Here is a 22,126-nt window from a genome sequence, read left to right on the forward strand (position 1 = left end):
TTAGTGGATGAACGACCACAACATGAACCTAAGCGTGTCACTACGTCCTAAAACAAGATTCATAACTATCATGCTCAACTATTTGTAATAGGAACTTGTATAGCATGTTTTTAATAATAATTACACTTAGCAAATAAGCACCTAGTCAACTAAGCATACTTTTATCAACAGTAAATTGTTAACAATTTAGCATGTAATAAATTAAACATATATTAGGCAATCAAATCATATAATCAACTGCACATTAACATTTAGCAATTAAGCATGCTTCCACATTTACTAAAAAATAAATTAAATAACAATTATCACATTATTATTTAACACACATATATAAACACACAGTGACAATTTGTCTTTTCAATTTAAACAGATAACAACCACACAAGCATGCAACATCGTTACATTCAATTCTAACTCCGCTAGGTCAACCCTACCCGTCGTCCCTTGGTTTTCAAACCTAAGGGTCTGATACCAATTTTGTGACGACCCGAACCTAGGGGTCCTAATCGATAACCGAGTCCTTACCCGAACCCGAGGTCATGCAAGGGTACTATGGTCATTTCCTATTAAATTAACACTTTTTGACCTAACAAGGGTAAATTGGTCATTTCAAAATAATTTTGATGATTTAAGACCCAAAAGGGTAAAACGGTCATTTACTAGGTCATCCAATGATTACGATGAAGTCCGGGGGTAATAGGGTCATTCCCGTGGTTAAAATATAATTAATGTATTTTATTGGGCAATGTAGTAAATACTCGCAACTTTAAGTGGGTGGTAAAGGATAATTAGGGAAATTAAATCACAAATGTATATAAAATAGGAACCGGTCGAAGTGTGTACAATACACGTCGACTGATTTAGGTCGTCTACAGTAAGATTGCTCACTACCCACATACCGGTCAACGTGTGGGAATGTCACGTCGACTGGTTCAAGTCATTCGGTCAACGTGTGAGTATTTCACGTCGACTGGTTTGGGTTACTATTTTATTTTCTGTTTCTTTGGTCACTCCAACATTGGTAACAAACCACCTAATTACCACCATTGCATGTACATATTTATATACATTTCAACACCCAATACAATAACAATATTGATAACAAAATTTTTGGATGATACATAACACGTTCCAAGAAAAATACACCAAGAAGGATTTAGTAAGATTATCTTTAATTACATCTCCAAATACGTCTATATATATATATATATATCCAACAAAAAATAGTGACTCCACTTCGGTGACAATTTCCAAATAATACAAGTTCGTTCTAGTTATTACAAAATAGTACATATTGTGCCAATTCTTTGCAAAATGAGGCCTAAATACAAAAGATAGCAAAAAGAAACATTCTTCTACTCCAAGCTATGGCTGTGGTGGATCATCGTTCGCCACCTCTTTTTCGTGACCTGAAAATATAGAGGGGTAAGCACAAGGCCTAGTAGAGAATGCCTAAGTGGCATCTCCTCAAGCAAGGTAAATAATTACATGTTTTATAAACAATGAATAGAAACAAGAGCATGGGATCATGCAAGGGATTCACATAACACAATACCAATTTCCATAACCATCATGCTTTCATAATACAATTTTACATTTCTAAGGCCTCAATGGGATAATTTAATAATCTTGAGCATGCTTCAACATTCAAGTGTTCTCTAGCATTTAAATATTACCAAGAATATCACAACAACCATATGAGGAAAAATATATAAACCATCACATAACAACTCAATAACCTATCATTTGCAATTTAAACACAAGATAAACATCTCATCACTTAAACACCTCCATTCACAAACTCATATACATACCAAAACCCTAAAATTTAATTATGCATTTTAGCTTTAAATTGACATGTTAAAGAGGGGGGAAAACATCCAATTAACTACCACAACTAAGGAATTTGACAATTAGACAAACTCTACCTCTTTGAAAAGAAAACCCCCAATTTCAAAATCCCTAGCTCCTTACAAGATTGGTCTCAATTAAAAGCTCTTCTCAAGCTCATCACTCCTTCACTTATAGCTTCATTAAAATCCCACTTTAATCTTTCCAAAAGCAAGCTTGAAATTTGGAAGATAATAAGTGCAAATAGACAGATATAGAATGAGAAAATGAAAGTTTTTGAGAGAGAATTGTGTTTTGCCGAGAGGAGGAAGAGAGAAATGAAATGGTTGGTCAAAATTGACTTGTGGTCCAAGACTTGCCACTTGTCACCATGTGTGTGTTTGCCACTTTTTGGTTAGTTACCTTTTTGCCCATCAACATCCATTGTAATACCAACAAGGTCTCTAAATTATCTACCACCAAAATAGATACACCTATATATATATGCATGGGAAATGACTGCAATGCCCCTCATTTAAAATGAGAAAACCGGGAGAAGTTCCCGAGTTTGGAAATTGTCCTAACTTACGAAAAATTTTAAAAATGATACCGCCACTTCCAATTGACTTAAAATGATTAAAAATAAATTTCTAAAACCCTCGACTCAAGGAAATGACCAAAATGACCCTAGGGGTCCGTATGACACTTAAAACGAAACAAGAATTAAAATAACCCAGAAAAATTAAATAAATTCTAGAAATTAGAAAATAGGAAAATTAGGAACGTTATAATCTTCCCAACTTCAAAAGATTTCATCCCCGAAATAGACCCACCTCACGAAAGAAAGACTAAATGATGCAAAAAAAGGAGTATGTCTCCGAGCACTCCACGCAACACACCACACCGAGAACCTCTATACGAAGAATCCACGTCTCATGTCACTCGCAAACCTGTGCTTGTGGCCTAACGTAACCACGACCGAACAGTGACCACAGTCGCACACAACCTTCCCCTACAAAACTAACTGAACAAAAAAGGCACCGCAGTGCTGAACAAACTCTTTACCGTCACTTACAAGCACACGAGGCACCAATCCCCAACCACACTCCATGACTCCACCGAATCCTAACCACAGAGAACCATTAGGATTATCATCCTTCTAATCAGAAAAAACCACTAGTCGGTACTCAATCCGCAAACAAGGGTCTCAGTCAACCCACACGATAACACACATCACGAAAAGAACCCATCAACCTAAGTTGCCACGACACTCAATCATCTGTTCCTGTATGCGAGATCGAGGGAAAACACTCAACCCCGGTCAAAACCAATCCAACACATAAAATTTGATAAATAATTATGCATTGAGGGGTCAAAGTGCAACATTGACTTAGAGGTTATTTACTATTTAATTAGAGTGCAATTAATTTCTTTTAGTGGAGTAGAAATTAATTTATGAATTAATTAAATTGGGTCCATGGTTTAATGGACCAGACCAATTATTAATTTATAGTAGCCAAGAAAATAGTAAGCCCAAGAGATTCTCACCTATAGCCCAAGTTGATATTGGAGTCCTATTAGATTTGAGATATGTGAATTAGAGATTGAGAAGAATATATTGTCTTTATCCTTTATTTTTATTTTGCCTATATATAGTTGGGTCCATGTATATTTTACGTAAGATTGAAAAAGACAGAAACATATATTTTCTCTCTCTAGATTTTTTAGAATTTGTTTTCTCATCTAAAAGAGGCTACCATAAGCCTTGCCTCCAAGGTCATTCATCAAGGTATATGAGTGATTCCTAAAGGGAAGACCACTACCAAGAAGAAGGAGAAAGGATCTTGCTAAGGGATCTACAATAAGTGAGAACATTCACTTTAGAGGAAAGATTTAAAGCTTTACTAAAACCTTTGATGTAAATATTTAATCTAATAATTGAATGATTCATCATCTTTATTTTTGCATAAAACTTGTCTCTATGTGATGAATCAAAATCTATGTATGAAAATCCCTCAAAAAGTTTTAAAACTTATATTTTTCCCAATAGTTTGTACTAATGACAAGCACGAGAATTCCTCCGCCAGTGAGCTTTAAGACGCTTCCTCCTGAAGTATCAATAAGTGGAGTGTCTCTATTGGCAATCCATACCACACTCCCATTAGATATTTTCTTGTACCAAATTCCCAAGTATCGATTCCTGGAAGTGCTGCCTAAGGGGCTGAAAAATCCCAGTTCGAATGTTCCGTCTGAAGTGACCATGGTTTGCCCATCTGAAAGAGATAGAGGTGTAATAATGGTGTCTAATTCTACTGCATCAGAGACTATTGATAAAATGGAAAACACAGAATATAAGAAAAGAATTATAGGTTTACTCATGCTTAACATGATGGGGTATCTGTTTCTCTGTTTTTTATTCAATGTTAGTTCAGCAAACCCATAGGAATATAGTAGGATGGGCGTGTGGTGTGATAGCCCAGTTGGTAGAGTGTTGGTGCTTATGGCCAAATGGCCCAGGTTCGAGTCTCCATCCCATATATGTCAGTTGCTTTAACTTCCATATATATATATATATATATATATATATATATATATATATATATATATATATATAGTAGGATGGTTATTGTTTGGTTAGCAGATGACAAACAAGAAAAAAACGAAATCAGAAAATCTTCAAAGTCTTCCTTAACCATTCTTAGGGTGTGTTTGGATAGATAGGGAAGAAAAGAAAACAAAGGATAATATTAATTAGGAGAGAAAAGAAAAGAAAAGAAATGATAATAATAATTTTTAGGGCGAATTGCAAAAGACCCCCCTCGACTTTAACCCATTTGCAAGAAACCCCCCTTGTGAATATTTTTAGCAAAAAACCCCTTTAAGTATCTTGAGGGGTGATTTTAACTGACTTTCGTTCTAGTGATTTTTTGAGATAATTTTTTAGACCAAATTACCCTTAACGTCAATTCAATAATTTTTGTCTCCTCCCTCTGCAATTGACCCCCTCTTTGTCTCTTCTTCTTCTTTGAAACTACATTTTTCTTTTCAAGAGCCACGGGAGTGGTCGAAATTTTACCAGAGAAATCATTGTCTGACACATCCAATTGTTTAAGGTTCATCAAGTTCCCCACTTTCTTTGGCAAGGAACCATTGAAAAAGTTATGAGCAAAGACTCTAACAAAGTGGTTACATTCTATACCCAACATCTCCAGTTTGCTCAATTGATCAAGGAATTTATGGAACTTAAAAGTCATTAACTTCCCCACTTCCAAGTTGATTGCGGCCAATGTTTAGACCTTAAAGACTCTTTATGCTGCCAAGATCAGTAAGCATCTACCCAACAAAAAAGTTATCTGGAAAATCAACTTGTTTAAGACTTGTGTATTGATATTGATTTCAGTATTGGCTGATGGATGATAACACTTGTGATCATAAATACATTCAAAATTAAATTAAGCTTAGCTGGGTAAAACCTGTAAGTCAAATAGTTTTCCTTTTCTATTTTCTTTTTAATCATTTCCTAAATCATGTTACTTTAGACTGGTTTGCTTTGGTGTATCCATGGGTAACTAACTCCCAATCTAGGGAGGTGATGAAGCCCTATTTTGTAAGCATTGCTTAGTTTTGATTTAATTTTGGGGTATAATGTATATATATGGTTTTTCCATGAGCTAGAGCACTTTACATGATGTAATGAACTTTAATGTCTATAAATGATCATTTTGAGTTAAATATCTTGTCTTAGATTGTTTTCTCTCATGATTATATTGCTACATTTTCATAGTGACAATGGAGATGAGTTCATGGAAGTGTTTATATTGGCATGATATTTAGGAAGTTTGATAATCTATTGCTTAGGGCCTTCCTTTGATAGATTATTCTTGATTTCTGTTTCATGTGCTTTTATTATGAGATTAAGGGCTTGATAATCTTTGGCTTAATGAGCATGTCCAAGGTTGCATCCTAGTTTAGGTAACTAAAACATGTAATGCTTTGATAGGTTATTCTTGCCTATTGATTTCATAAATCTCTTGAAGGTGATGTAGCAATTTGGTGTTGTTGCATTCCATAGTCATATATATATATATATGTTATTTCCCCAAGTAAATCATGTCCTAGCATGCTTATTGATAGGTAGTGGATTTACTTCCCTAATCCCTTCTTTATTGTCTTTATCTCTTTACTTCCTAGCACATTATTGTTTTATGCATTTTTCAATTCCTAATTTTAGTGACAACCCAAACAAAACTCTATACCCCTTCATCATTCTAAAAGTGATTTTAGACACCTTGGTTGCCATAAACTAGCAATCCCAGTGGTTCGATTTACCCAACCAATAGCCCTATTTTACAATGATTTGTGCTATTGCAAAAGGGTTGATTTATTATTGATTGTTGCATAGACGCACCAGTAGAAGACAATACGGGCCTTTGATTTACAGTCCGTCGTCTGAACCTAGATCCCTTCGTATCAGGTAGGATGGCAAAATACCCCCTATTTAGAACTGCTATGGGTTGGTCAAATGGTTTTGGGACAGGACTAGGTTAAGGATCGAAAACTCGCATGATTATGTGGTGGACAGAAAAAAGTTACGTGCAGTACGCACTAAGTGGCATATAAATTATAATTTTATTCTTTTATTTTATTTTTATATTTCTTTATATCAGGTATATATTAAGTAAATTTAGTTTATTTTTAGGGCTAATTTCATAAAACTCTATTATTAGATTTTAATCATGAACTCATGACTAAAAACCCTCTACACTTTAAAAAGTGATCACATTACCCCAATATTCATACTCAGCCTATGAAATGACAAATTTGACATTACTATTCAATGTTAAATTTAAAACTGAAAATTATTTTTTTATAAAATTACAAAATTAGCTTTAAAATCTTCCTCTCCCTTCTCTGTAACGATCCAAATCGGGGGATCTGGATCGCTAACCGGGCCCTTACCCAAACCCGAGGTCACCTAAGTCAATTCCTATTATGTCTAGTGTCAACATCACCATTGATTCCCAAATATGACTCAAGAAGGCTTTAAAACAACTTACCATGGCTCAAGGAATATGCAAACAAGAAGAAGGTCAAAGTGCACAGGACAGCTTCATTTCGATCGTCCGAATTGTAGCTTCGGTGGGCTGAAATGAAGTCTGTACCAGTCGACCGAAATGACCATTTCGATCGGCCGGTTGTGCCCCAAACAATAACTGATGCTAATGGAATGATCGGACGACCGAAGTGCCTATTTCGGTCGGCCGAAATGGCCTTTCGAGCTGGAATTTGCAACTGAACAGCTGAAAAATATGAAAGTGTATAATAGTCTATGTAAGAGTTTAGAACTGGTTTAAACTTGATCTAATAAGCTAAAAACATGATTTATGACGTTCCATGGATAAAGACATCAACAATACGCTACAATACAACTTTATTCTCCCCATTCCAACAAATAATACATATGGTCTTTACAAATAGTTCAGTTTACAACACAAAAGAGTCAAAGGTGCATAGTCGTTTTACAAAGTCTTGCTAAACACACTTAATACATTACAAAATGATGTTTCACAATAGAATGGCCCAAGACTACAAAATAGATGTAAACACACTTCTATTCTCCTCAAGCTTGTGGTGGATTGTCATCCGCCACCTCCTTTCCGTGACCTGAAAAATGTTAAATAATAAGGTGAGCTAAAAGCTCAGTAGGAAGTGTCTAAGACACACCTCTTATGACCCCGTGAATCTACATAGAGAATAGAAAGCAAGTTATATCTCGGGAGTCAAGTAAAACCACTGTATCATCAACAAACATACATATAACAACCAACTGCCAAATGCACCAAGTATGCCAATGATGTGCCATGCCATACAATGTCACTCCCCGTTTCCGAAACAATACCTTTTCAACTTTCAAACCGTTAGTGTAATCCGACCCAAGGTACCTCTAAGGTTTCACGAAAGGGGGGATTGGCTAACTATCCATGACCACAAGGCATCTCCAAGGCATCGCATCCGACCTAGTTAACTTAATCCCTAGTCTTCTCTAGACTACACTAACACCACGGACCACTAGGCGCTTCCTAGGCATCCGATTTTCGCAATTCCAATTCAAAATCATTTCCCAAGAAAACAAGTTCCCATTTACACTCTTCAAAACATTTTCCCCTTTCTTTTCCAATGGAATGCATGAATGCATCATGCCTAACACAATCACGCCAATGTTTATAATTTCCATACTATACAAGTCAATAACCCCATACAACAAGCCTTAGGGGAAATCTAAAAAAAATAAACAACATGCTTCCATATTATAAAATCTAGTAATTTACACATGACAGACAATTAATACAACCACTTAAGCATGCTACTCCATACTACATCAACTAACACATATAGTGACATGCTTCATTTACAACAATTAAGTCATTTTAAAAAGAATCAACACAAATAATCAGGTTAGACAACAAATTCATGAAGAGAAATTCACATAAAGCCTAAGAAGTTATGAATTAGAAACCCCTACCTCCATGAATTGCAAAAAACCCCAATTCCTAAGCCTTAAACTCGAAATTCCTAAGGTGCACCAAAGAAGAAATTGCTTACACCCACTTGTTGATCTTGACAAGCCCACCATTTTGCCGTAAACGGCACTGAAAATTCCCAAAAGGTTGAGAAGTAATCAAACCTTGAAAGCTTGAGAAAAGAGCAAGAAAAAAAAAAAAAAAAAAAAAAAAAAAAAAAAAAAAAGGGAAAGAGAGGGCTACTGGGAGAGAAAGGAAATGAGAGGCCCAAAATGGCCTCTTGGCTATACAAAATATATTAATGGTGGGTCCTGTGATACTCCTCAATTCTAGAGCCACAGGTGATCAAGTCTGAGCACAGATCAGAGAGATACCAAACAATTAAGTATGTAAATGAACACATAATACAAAAAAATAAAAATAAAAATAATTAAATAAAGGCTGAAAGAAATCTAAAATAAAAATCCTTAGAATTAAATAATTAAAATCCAGTAATCCCAAAACCTCCAATAAATGAATAACTCGAGAATCCATCTAGTGGACCCCTAATCAAATCCCAAACTGAATAGTAAATAACTAAAATACAATCCAAAGCTAAACCATGAAGGGAAATCCTACGTAGTCAGAAGAATTAGTGACTATCTCTGCTCAGCACGAACAAGTTATAAGCCTGGAACTGACGAACACCTAAAAAATAAGAGTGGGTTAGACCCACGAGCAAGTTCTACTCTACTACAATCTAAACAGAAACCCGATATGCATGTACATCCTAAACAACTCAACAATAGCTATATAGTCCGTACATATATATATATATATATATATATATATATATATATATATATATATATATATCCACACTAAAAGACTCTCAATGTACTATAAAGAGGGTCTCAACCTAAATAGAGGCAACATGCAAAACGCACCCGAAGTGAGTATGTGTACCTAAGCCTAACAGGGCATACCTCTACCATCATAGCCAGTTATGCATGCCACTGCATATACGCTCCCTAACCGTCGACTCTGAGACTCAAGCTTATATCACGGTACCATAAATATATATTTAAAATCCATTCCAAAACTAAAATATGTCATTCAATTATTCATTGATCTGACACAAGATATAAGTAGGATTTAATGTTATGATTAATCCATTTCTTTATTCCAGAATAGGTAGGGGTTAGTGTTTTGATTTAATCCATACCTAATATACCATCGTCCCATACTGGTGCATATAATCCATACATCCAATAATTGATAAGATAAATAATAATTGTAAACATCAATTGATCCATAATAAGCATAATAAAAAATATATAAATTAACATGCTTATTTGATACTACTTTGCAAATTCCAATAATTGATAATTCAGAGAAAAAAAAAATGTAATCATCAATTAATTCCTAATAATCATAATAGAAATATATAAATTTACATGCTTATTTTTATGCCACAGAAACATGATTTAAACCATATTATACATAAACTAATTGCTAGTTTAGAGGTAAACAACTTGAATCATCCGCATCTAAAATCGATATGCAATTTTAGTTAAGAATTTTATATTGTTCCATATACTAATTCCTTATGGTTTATTATGCATTAAGATGCTCTATGGAGTTTTAATATGACCTTAGACATCACTGAAATCCTCCAGTATAACTCCTAACTAAACCTGGAACTTCAAAATCCAAGCACGGTAGCCAAATACTCACTGAAAACCTAAAAAAAAAAAAAATGAAAGAACTGGCTCCTTTAAAAAGGGAGCCACCTTTTTTTTTACAAGGAGCCAACTCCCCCTTTAAGGGAGATGCCTCCCATCCATGTAGAACCGGCTCCCCACCATGGGGAGCCACCTCTTTAAATTGGGGAGCCGTCTTCCTTCAAAAGGGAGACGGCTCTCCTCCTGTTTCATCACCTGCTTCACCTCCTGCAATATCCAGTTACTTCGTTCCTCCATTCCAAGGTCCCTACTGGTCAATACTAAGTCCCAGTGTGTTCCAGAAAAATTAAATTCATTATTCGTTAATCAACACCAATTAAAACAAGAATTTATGCAAGGAAAGATCAAGCAATTACCAATTTGTGAATACACATACTCTTTTTAATCGAATCTAACATGCAAACCAGATTAATTAACGTTTATTTTCTCCTAGACTTGTTTTAGGCATGTAAAGAACATGTGTCAAAGGGAGAGAGTTAAGAATAGAACTTGCCCTTAGGTCTCAGTTTGAAACCTTGCACCGTCGTCTTCCTAAACTTTTCTGGTAATTCCTACTATTCTAAACTCCTCTGTTGCCCTTGGTTCCACCCATGAATAACACTCCTTCCTTTTCTCCTTGATTCAACCTTAGTCTTAGCCAAACCCTAGTCTTCCTTTCTCTATTTTCTCTCAGGCCTCTCTGTATCTCTCCGCCACTATATTTCATGAATAGGGCTCTAAAACCCTTAGCAGACTTATACAAGTATATTTATAGGCCAATTAACCTTATCCTAATTCTAATTTTGTGAGGAGACGGAAAAGAAAAACAGAAATAAAATATACAATAAAGTTGAAGACTACGGACATATATATAAAACCCTATAACTTTAATCAATATAAAATTAAAACAAATACAACAAAATAAATCAAGTAAAACATTTAAAAGTCCACATCAACACATGATTTCAATTAAAACAATTAATTCAATTAAATAAGTCCACATCAGCACATGCTTTCAATTAAAATAATTAAACAATTAAACAAATAAAAAATTAGACAAAAAATCAAATAATCAAATAATCAAATAAAATTGTAATCTAAATAATGAATTAAAATACCGAGACTATCCTTTTAAAATTAGGGGTATTACATTACATGTTTATTAGGAATTAATTGATGATTACATTTTTTTTTTTTTTTTTGGTATTATCAATTATTGGAATTTACGGAATAGTATCAAATAAGTATGTTAATTTATATATTTTTTATTATGCTTATTATGGATCAATTGATGTTTACAATTATTATTTGTCTTATCAATTGTTGGATGTATGGATTATATGCACCGGTATGGGATGGTGGCATATTAGGAATGAATTAGATCAAAACGCTAACTCCTACCTATTCTGGAATAAGGGAATGGAGTAATCATAACATTAAATCCTACTTATATCTTGTGTCAGATCAATGAACAATTGAATGACAAATTTTGGTTTTGGAATGGATTTTAAATATATATTTATGGTACCGCGATATGAGCTTGAGTCTTAAAGTCAACGGTTAAGGAGCGTATATGCAGTGGGATGCATAGCTGGCTATGATGGTAGAGTTATACCCTGTTACGCTTAGGTACACATGCCAACTTCGGGTACGTTTTGTATGTTGCCTCTATTCAGGTTGAAACCCCCTTTGTAGTACATTAAGAGTCCTTTAGTGTGGATATATATATATGTACGGACTATATAGCTATTGTTGAGTTATTTATGATGTACATGCGTATCGGGTCTCTGTTTGGATTGTAGTAGAGTAGAACTTGCTCGTGGGCCTGACCCACTCTTATTTTTCAGGTGTTCGTTAGTTCCAGGCTTAGAGCTTGTTCATGCTGAGCAAAGACAATCACTCATTCTTCCGTCTACGTAGGATTTCCCTTCATGGTTTCTACGTAGGATTTCCCTTCATGGTTTAGCTTTGGATTGTATTTTAGTTATTTACTATTCAGTTTGGGATTTGATTAGGGGTCCACTAGATGGATTCCCGAGTTGTTCATTTATTGCAGGTTTTGGGATTACTGGATTTTAATTATTTAATTCTAAGGAATTATATTTTAGATTTCTTTCAGCCTTTATTTAATTATTTTTTTTATTCTTTTGTATTCTGTGTTCATTTACATACTTAATTGTTTGGTATCCCTCGGATCTGTGCTCGGACTTGATCACCCGTGGCTCTAAAATTGAGGTGTATCACAGTTGGTATCAGAGCACTCCAGGATTAAGTGTCTCTATTATTTCGTATTAAGACTTCCGCGTAGCGTATTCACTTGTTTAGAGCTTATGTTTAGGATTCGTTGTATTCTTATACAGTCCGTTTAAATAGAGCTGATGTCTGTCTTTCTGTGTTAACAGAATGGTAAACGCTAGAAGAGGAAATAACATGCAAGGAAACTGATGACAAAGGAGAGTGGCACATGGGCATCAATATCTCCTACATCATCAGCAAATGGAGGAAGAGTAGCAATTGCCTGGGTTTCAGGATGATGATGGTCAGTTGCATATTCATCAGCAAATGGAGGAAGAACAGCAATTTCCTAGGTTTCAAGATGATAATGGTCAGTTGCACATCGAGCAGGATGATGGACAGCAGACTCGGGAGTCTCAGGATCGAGGTTACAACCAAGGCAGGAATCTAGAGGATTCTCCTCAGTTAGTTTACATCATTGCTCAGGCTGTAGCTGCAGGCGTAGTAACTGCACTTCAGAGTCAACCACACGTTCAGCAGACACTAGAAGCAGTACCAGTGGTGCAGAATATATGTTTAAATGTCATTGTTTTGTCTACAGAGATATGGGCATACTGCCAAACAATGTCCTGGGTTCGCTCAGAGATAGCATAATGGGTGACCACAGGCAGGACGGGATCAGCCACGAATCAACAGAGGAAACTGTTTGGCACTTTTAGGGATACTTGCTATACTTGTGGAGAGTTTGGTCACACTTTCAAGCAGTGTCCTAAACGAGGAGATACCGGGCCGTCTAAACAGGAGGGTACCAAATCACAAGGAGGAAGGCTCTTTTAAGAGTGATTTTTATTACTAGTAGTAATAGAAGTATTATTAGAAGTGTAGTACTGGTTAAACGCGTACACTAGTATTATTCTAAAGAATATATGATGATTATTCTTTTGGAAGTATATAGTTTAAAGAAGTTCTTAATAAAGTGAATTGGTGGTTTTGGTATCTCAATTGTGTTTCATAAGAGTATTTTGAGATTTTCTTCTATAATGGTTTTATTAAACTATATTGGAATGTGTATGATGCGATTAAAAAGGAATATTACAGTGGAGTGGTTGGTATTTGGTCAGGCAAACAAATTTTTTTTTGCTTATAATCATGTTGTGTGGGTATAAGACGATTACCAATGAGTTTATAAAAGAACTTATGTAAATCAATACTGTAAGTTTGATTTCAAATGAAGAATTCCTAAGAAAGAGCGATATTCTAAATGTGAGTAGATTTCAGAGTATTTTATATATACTTTCTGTGTTTTGCTCTATGGCGTATTCAGCAATTTTGGTTTTATAGTTTAGTTGGTGACACAAATATGTGGTCGACCACATGGTATTTCTACACTGATAGGCGATACTGCCATTTTACATGAGAGTGATAGGCCTGTGACATTAGATATTGGCAGACTTAGATTTCTAGCCAATCTATTAGTCCTAGACATGCACATTTATGATGTGTTGCTTAGGATGAATTGGTTATCTCATTACCATGCCCAAGTTAATGGTAATGATAGGTCTATTGTTTTCACCATACCTGGTCAGGATATGTACGTCGTCACTATGCCAAATTCTAATGGGTTACTAGCACTTATTTATTTTATATAGAGGAGGAAACGGAGGAGGAGATTACTGTGTCACTGGATAGCATACCAATTATACAGGAATTTCTGAATGTTTTTCAAAAGATTCCAAGATTGCCACCTAGTCGAGAGATAGACTTTGTGATTGACTTAGCTCTAGGCACTACGTCTATTGCCGGGGCACCATACAAGATGGCACCAGTGGAGATGCGAAAATTGAGGGATCAAATTCAGCAATTACTTAGCCAAGGTTTCATTTGTAGGAGTACCTCACCCTGAGGAGCACCAATTTTATTTGTAAAGAAGAAGGATGGTTCCATTCGCCTGTGTATAGATTACAGGAAGTTGAACAAGGTGACTATTCGAAACAAGTACCCTTTGCCCAGAATCGATGATCTTTTTTATCAGTTGAAGGGAGTTACATATTTCTCTAAGATTGATCTGCATTCTAGATATCATCAACTTTGGGTTAAGGAGCAAGATGTTTCTAGGACAACATTTTTCACTAGATATGGTTCTTATGATTTTCGTGTCATGCCTTTCAGATTGACTAACGTACCAGCAGTCTTCATAGATTTAGTGAACAGAGTTTTCAGGGCTTACTTAGATCAGTTTGTCATCGTCTTCATTGATGATATCTTGATCTATTTTAAGTCAGAGGATGACCATGCTAGACAACTTCGCATAGTGTTGCAAACACTTCGTGAACACCAGTTCTATGCCAAGTTTGACAAATGTGAATTTTGGCAGTGGGAAGTGAAGTTTCTGGGTCACATAGTGTTAGAAAGGGGGATAGCGGTAGATCCAGCCAAAGTTTCAGCAGTGGTAGAGTGAGGATAGCCTTCTTCACCTATCGAGATTCGGAGTTTCCTTGGATTGGCAAGATATTATCGTAGGTTCATTCAAGGGTTCTCGAAGATAGCGGGACCACTCACTCATTTGACTAAGAAGGGTGTACAGTTCGTATGGGATGAACATTGTTAGAAAGCTTTTGATGAGCTAAAGAGTAAGTTGACTTCTGCACCAGTTCTGTCTACTCCACAGAGCGGGATAGAGTATCTTGTTTACACAGATACTTCTTTGCAAGGTCTTGGGTGTGTTTTGATGTAGGAGGAATGACCAATTTCATATGGATCTCGTAAGCTTAAGCCTCATGAGCTTAATTATCCAACACATGAATTGGAGTTGGCAGCTGTGGTCTTTGCTTTACGTATTTGGAGGCATTATCTGTTGGGAGAGTCGTTCAGATTATTTAGTGATCACAAGAGTCTGCAGTATTTGTTCACTCAATGGGAGTTGAATATGAGACAGTGCCGATGGTTGGAGTTTGTGAAGGACTATCATTTTTCTATACAGTATCATCCAGAGAAAGCGAATATGGTGGCAGATGCACTCAGTTGTCGACCCTGTACGAGTCTTTTTGCTTTATTCACCACTAAGTGGAATGCTTTGAAGACAGTTGATGAGTTATCTGATGCTTTTATAGCTTACATGGTAGTTACACCTTCTATCATTCATAAGGTTTTGAAGGCACAACTCACGGATCAACAGTGCATTGACAATGTAGCAGAGATAGCTTCTGGGAAGGTTCCGTTTTGCTATGTTGGGACTGATGGAGGTTTGTGGTACAAAGGGCGTTTAATAGTACCTTCTGCTGATAATTTAAAGAAGGATGTGATAACTGAGACTCATCACTCTGAGTTCTCTGTTCATCAACGAGGAGACATAATGTATCGGGATATGAAACGGCAGTTTTGGGTGGGCAGGTATGAAGAAAGACATTGTTATTTTTGTCTCTCAATGTAGAACTTGTCAGATGGTTAAGATTGACCATCAGAGGCCGCCAGGAGCTCTACTGCCACTACCTATACCAGAGTGGAAGTGGGGGAGCATTTCTTTAGATTTTGTGAAGGGATTGCCTAATTCATTTAAGAATCACAATTTCATTTGGGTCATCGTTGATAAGTTGACTAAATTAGCTCATTTCTTGCCTATTCGCACTAACTTCACTTTGGAGCAGTTAGCAAGACTTTACATTATAGAGATTGTGAAGCAACATGGCATTCCGTTATCTATTATATCAGACAGGGATTCGAGCTTTGTGTTAAGATCTTGGAAGTGTTTTCAGCAAGTTTTGGGTACAGAGCTGCATCTTAACACTACTTATCATCCTCAGACAGATGGTCAGACTGAGAGGGTTAATAAGATCATAGAGGATATGTTTTGTTCTTGTGTTCTTGAATTTAAGGGCCACTGGGAGAATTATTTGCCACTTGTGAAGTTCACATATAATAATAGCTTCAAGAAGACTATTGGTATGGCACCGTTTGAGGTATTATACGGTCGACCATATCGATCTCCTGTTTGTTAAATGGAGGTTGGTGAGAGCAGATTTTTGGGTCTTGAGTTCATTAAGGATACCTCCGAAAAGATCGCTCTTATTCTGGATCGTATACGCACTACTTAGAATAGGCAGAAGAGTTATGCAGATCGTCGTACTCGTGCATTGGAGTTTCAGGTTGGAGATCAGGTTCTACTCAAGGTGTCTTCTATGAAAGGAGTAATGCGTTTTAGGAAGAAAGAGAAGTTGTCACCGCGGTTTGTCGGTCTATTCATGATTACGGATTGAGTTGGAGCTATTGCTTATCGGTTGCCACTTCTAGATCATTTGGATCGTGTGCACAATGTGTTTCATGTTTCCATGTTGAGGAAATTTCTGCTTGATGAGGATCGGTATCAGCATATTGATGTTGGTGAGATTGAGTTGTAGCCGGATGCAACATATATGGAGCCACCATGTCGTATTGTCAACCGTCGGGATTAAATTCTTCGTAATAAGGTTATCGCTTTAGTACGTGTTCAGTGGAGTCACCATAATGAGGGTGAGTCTACTTGGAAACGAGAGGATGTCATTCGCTCATAATTTTCTGAAATACTAGAAGAAGATAAGAGCGAATTCCGAGGACGGAATTCCTTTTGTTAGGGGGAAGAATGTAATACCCCTAATTTTAAAATGATAGTTTCGGTATTTTAATTCATTGTTTTAATTGCAATTTTATTTGATTATTTGTCTAATTTTTTATTTGTTTAATTATTTAATTGAATTAATTGTATTAATTGAAAGCATGTGTTGTTGTGGACTTATTTAATTGAATTAATTGTTTTAATTGAAAGCATGTGCTGATGTGGACTTTTAAATGTTTTACTTGTTTTATTTTGCTTTATTTGTTTTAATTTTATATTGTTTAAAGTTATAGGGTTTGATATATGTTTGTAGTCGCCAACTTTATTATATATTTTATTTCTGTTTTTCTTTTCTGTCTCCTCACAAAATTAGAATTAGGGTAAGGTTAATTGGCCTATAAATATACTTGTATAAGTCTGCCGAGGGTTATAGAAACCTATTCACAAAATATAGTAGCGGAGAGATACTGGTGTGTCGCCGCACCAACGTCTAAAAATGTGCACTAAGAGTGTGAGTGTGCAATGTGACCAAGTTTTAAATTTATAAAAGCCACTACTAACTCTAAATAAAAATATAGCTAGGGTGATTAGGGATCGTCCCAAGGGATTATATCTGATACCCCTCGGATCCAAGACGCGGGTTGATCAGGCCCAGGCCCAACCTGAAGGATATCAAACAATTAATATTTTAAAGCGAACACGGAATAAAAAGTGAATTTAAGAAATAATATAACGAGCTAAAAGAAACTAAAATATAAAATCCTTTAATATTAAATACTTAAATCCCAATTATCCAAAACCTCCATAAATTAAACAACTCGGGAATCCATCTCTAATGGACCCCTAACAAAAAATCTAAAACTGAATGAAAGTAAAAATGAAGATAAAATCCAAATCCAATATCTGGAAAGAAGTCCTACATCGTCGATAGAATGGAAGATCGTCTCTACTCAGCATGAACAAGCTCAAGCCTGGAACTGACGTAGACCTGAAAAATAGAAGTGGGTCAGGCCCACGAACAAGTTCTATCCTACTACAATCCAAGCAGAGACTCGATACGCATGTACATACGAAATAGTTCAACCATAACTAATAATCCGTATAAAAATATATCCATACTACTAGACTCTCGCTCGACTATGAAGGGGTCTCAACCTGAATAGAAGGCATCACGCAAAGCGCACCTGAGTGGGCATGAGTACCTAAGCCTAAACAGGATATACCTCAACCCTTACAGCCAGCTACGTATCCTATTGCATATATGCACCCTAACCGTCGACGCTGAGACTCAAGATCACATCGCGGTATCATAAAAAATATATCTAAACTCCGTTCCTAGTCATCCATAAGAAATTCAGTAAGTCGTTCGGCGTATTCAACCGCACTGACTCATATATATAAGGAGGATTTTATTTAATAACCCATACCCTTATTCCAAAATAGGTAGGACTCAGCAAATTGAGCTAATCTAAACCTAGTATGACACCGTCCCATACCGGTGCATACAATCTCATCCATCCAACAGGTGATAAAGCATTAACAGTCCAAATATCAATATCAACAATTCCATACTAAGCATATTAGAGTATATTAACAAACATGCTTAAATAAAACCAATAGTTGATAAAGCATTGACAATATAAACATTAATATCAACAATTCCATACTAAGCATATTAGAGTATATTAACAAAAACGCTTAAATAAAACCAATATACAAAAGCCATTACTTGAAATCACATCACAGAAGCCAATGCTAGATCACACAGGACTGTGTCTGTAAATATAAGTCTATTCCCAGTATTCATAATTTACAGAATCTAAATAAATATTAGGTTACTTAGTTCCCTAACCTGTATAATAAATTTAGGCAATTTATCATACCTTTAATCTCCTGTCTAACAAATTGATGCATTAAATTTTACAATTTGACCATCAATTAATCCTTAGCAAATTATAGATTTCTAGCATGTATTTCCATTCCACGAATACGTAATTAGCAGTGGACAAGCTCTCACAGAAATTTCAAAGATAATTAAGAAATATAACTGTCCGAGCACAAACAGGTCTGCGAATCACATAAGAAATCCATACAGTTTTAACGATTAAAACTCTATGTTTAAATCTCTATTATTCTATCCCTTGAGACTTTAATCTTACTCTGGACAACCTCTAAAACCTCCTCTACAGTATTTATTCCATTAGAAAATTTAGAAATTCAATAACCAAAAAGCTTCCTCACTGAAAACTGAAGAACATGTTAACAAAACAAGAAAAACTGAAAGAAGCAAAATGGAGTAGGCTCTAAAAAAACTTGGAGCTGCCTCCAAGTGCCTTGGAGCCGCCTCCAAAGGCCTTGGAGCCGCCTCCAATCCAAAAGGAGCCGGCTCTCTCCCTCCTCTTCTCCGTGTTTTATTTTTCCGGCGTCGTTTTCACCTCCGGTACTTCCCTGCCAAGGCTCCTAGAAACTGTAACTAAATCCAAGTAGGTTCCCACCCTTATTTAAGTCCTTATTACAACTACTAACAGGGATTTAAATAGAAAATAATGCAGGAAAGTTTCAAGTTTAAACAGTTTATCAAGTATAAAAGTTACGACTTAAACTTTAATCATGGAAACTGATAACATATATTTATCATTTATTAACATGTTATAAATAAACCTGGAACTAATCTAGTATGCAAAGAACACGAAGCCTAAGGGAGAAAGTTAAGACAGAACTTGTCTTTGAGACTTTTGTTCAAAATCTCTACGTTGTCTTCTAAGGTCTCCGGCGGTTCCTACTGCAAAATTCCTCCTCTGTTCTCTTTCTACCTCCACAGAGAATGAATAGGTTTGTTGTTTTTTTTTTTTTCTAAAACCTAGGTAGAACTTAATACCTGTATTTATAGGATTAAGGTTGCCCTAATCCTAGTCCTAATATTATACAAGAAAACTAAGTTGGCTAAAGAAAAATAAATAAAACAAAACCCTAGGTTCAATTAACATAGTGCAGAAAAATAAAATACAATTAAATAATTAATTCCACCAACCTAAATCCAATTAAATAACAACTAAAATAAAAATTGAAACTTAATTAAAAGCAATACTAATTCACACAATTAAGCAATTACCAAGCAATCCAAATAAGTAATCACTGAATAAACCAATTAAATAATTAAATTAAAACAAGAAAATAATTAAATGCACTAAAACAATTTAAAACAATCAAATCACACCAAAGAAAATAAACAAATGCAATTTAAACAACAAAATAAAAATCATGACTATCCTTTTGAAATTGGGGTATTACATTATAGGCATGCCTGCAATTGAAACAATGTATAGGGTTAGTAGGTCAAGTGATCAAAAGATGGTATGTTTGGTTGATTAGACTACAAACTAAACTAAACAAGTTCAATGTAAAATAAGCAATTTAAATGAAATTTAGAGAAAACAAGAGAGTGAGGTCTTGGGGTCTAGAAGCCACCACTAAACATCACCATTTTAGACATTCAATGTATAATTAATGAGGGGAAACATGTGTTGCATTTTGAGAGTGTGTGATTGATTGTTTCAACAAGCATGATTGACCAATTAAGCATATATTGTCTAAGCAACCTAATAAATTGCACAATACATCAAACTAAGCCATTAATCATTCATTTAAGCTCACAATCCAAACACATCACATGGTTAAAGAATAATACTACTTGCATTCATAAGCATGGAACATCAAACAACAAGCATGGATTGTCCTCCCATCTAATAACTAAGGCAACTACACTACAACTAAGCTAAGGGCATGAAAATTAAACTATATAAACTAAGGGAGAGGCACAATCCATTAAGACATGAGTATGAACCATCAAATAAACAACAATAGTATTCTATTAAGCACTATGCCTTGACAACCTCTAGATCCATAGCATCAACACACATAGACATGCATCAATAACATAAAAACCTGAGATAAACACATGAACATCTATTCTAGCATATATAGACATATGGATAGAATGAAATGATCAATTGGAAGTATTAAACCACACAAATCATTGAATAAACAAGATTCATATATAAAATAAGTGTCAAGACAAGATTATAACACAAATCCCCTCAAAATACAAAGCATTAGAGTCTAGAAGGCATGCTTAGGGCTAACTCTAGCCCCAAGTAGATGTTTAGCCACTCATTGAAGTAATCATCCAACCCTTAAGGGTTATTTCCATGGTAGGAATGACCTCCCTCTTGATGGAACCCTAGAAGAATGAAAGAACTCCCAAGAATGTGTCTCTAGCCTCTCTTCCTCTCCTTTCTTTCTCTCTAAGAATGTTATGTGCAAAAAGTAGCTCAAATCTTTATATAGGTAGCTCAAGTGTCACATCCAATGGTCTGGACTCATGCACAAGGGCTCCTCTAATGATTGCACCATGAGATAACTTTTAATGAGTTGGAATTTGATTTAATTCGCACTTGAGAGGGTTTGATCGATCGAACTATGTTGAGATCGATCGAACATTGGTGAGATCGATCGAACATTAGTGAGATCCATCAAATGCTGTAGAGATTGATCATCCTTGGTGTCGCTTTTTTGAATAATGACAAATCTTTGAGATATTTTAAGATATTTTGGAAAAGAGACAAGAGTGGTAGGTGGGGTGGTAGGTGTGGATAAGATCGAATATTTTTATCGATCTGAGAAATGTTGGATCGATCGAATATGGCGGATTCTTTTGGATACGGACAAAGGCTTGGATCCATCTTGAAGTGTCCAGATCGATATTGCTCTGATCGATCGAAGGAATGTTGAGATTGATCGAACATGCTGATTTCCATACTTTGCTTTATTTTGCTTCCACTTTGCTTATTTCTTCTATTCAGCTCGGGATTGCTTCTTTTAAGCTCTTATTTGGTTGAATTAACTTATTTTTGGGATAAGTACATAAAAAGGGCAATAACATGAAATTAGTCTAAAACGGGAAAGTAAGATAGATAAAGGTCCTAGAATACCTAAGCTTAAGGGGTTTAATTGCGCACTTTTTAGTGCTCATCACACCCCCAAACTTAAATATTGTTAGTCTCTAGCAATGAACTATAAAGTAAGGGAATGAAATGAACGACTATGCAACTATGAACTAAAAAGCAATAAATGGATAACGCCACTTTCGTAGGGAACACGATTGCATTTAGCATATGCAACAAGCCTTTTAAACCCCTATGTTACCCCTAGTGGACGAGTGAAGTCTCGTGAGGGTTTCCAGAAATGAT

General features: G+C 35.6%; 1 pseudogene; it reads right to left on the reverse strand.

The window, feature by feature from the left end:
• The window catches only part of LOC132309774 (G-type lectin S-receptor-like serine/threonine-protein kinase At4g27290), a 37,693-nt pseudogene extending 32,609 nt beyond the window's left edge, over positions 1-5,084 (reverse strand).
• Between the last annotated feature and the right edge of the window lie 17,042 nt (positions 5,085-22,126).

The sequence above is a fragment of the Cornus florida genome, unplaced genomic scaffold (genome assembly GCF_030987335.1).
Source record: "Cornus florida cultivar Cherokee Brave unplaced genomic scaffold, ASM3098733v1 CherokeeBrave_3.0.0_Hap2_Chr05, whole genome shotgun sequence".
NCBI lineage: Eukaryota > Viridiplantae > Streptophyta > Magnoliopsida > Cornales > Cornaceae > Cornus > Cornus florida.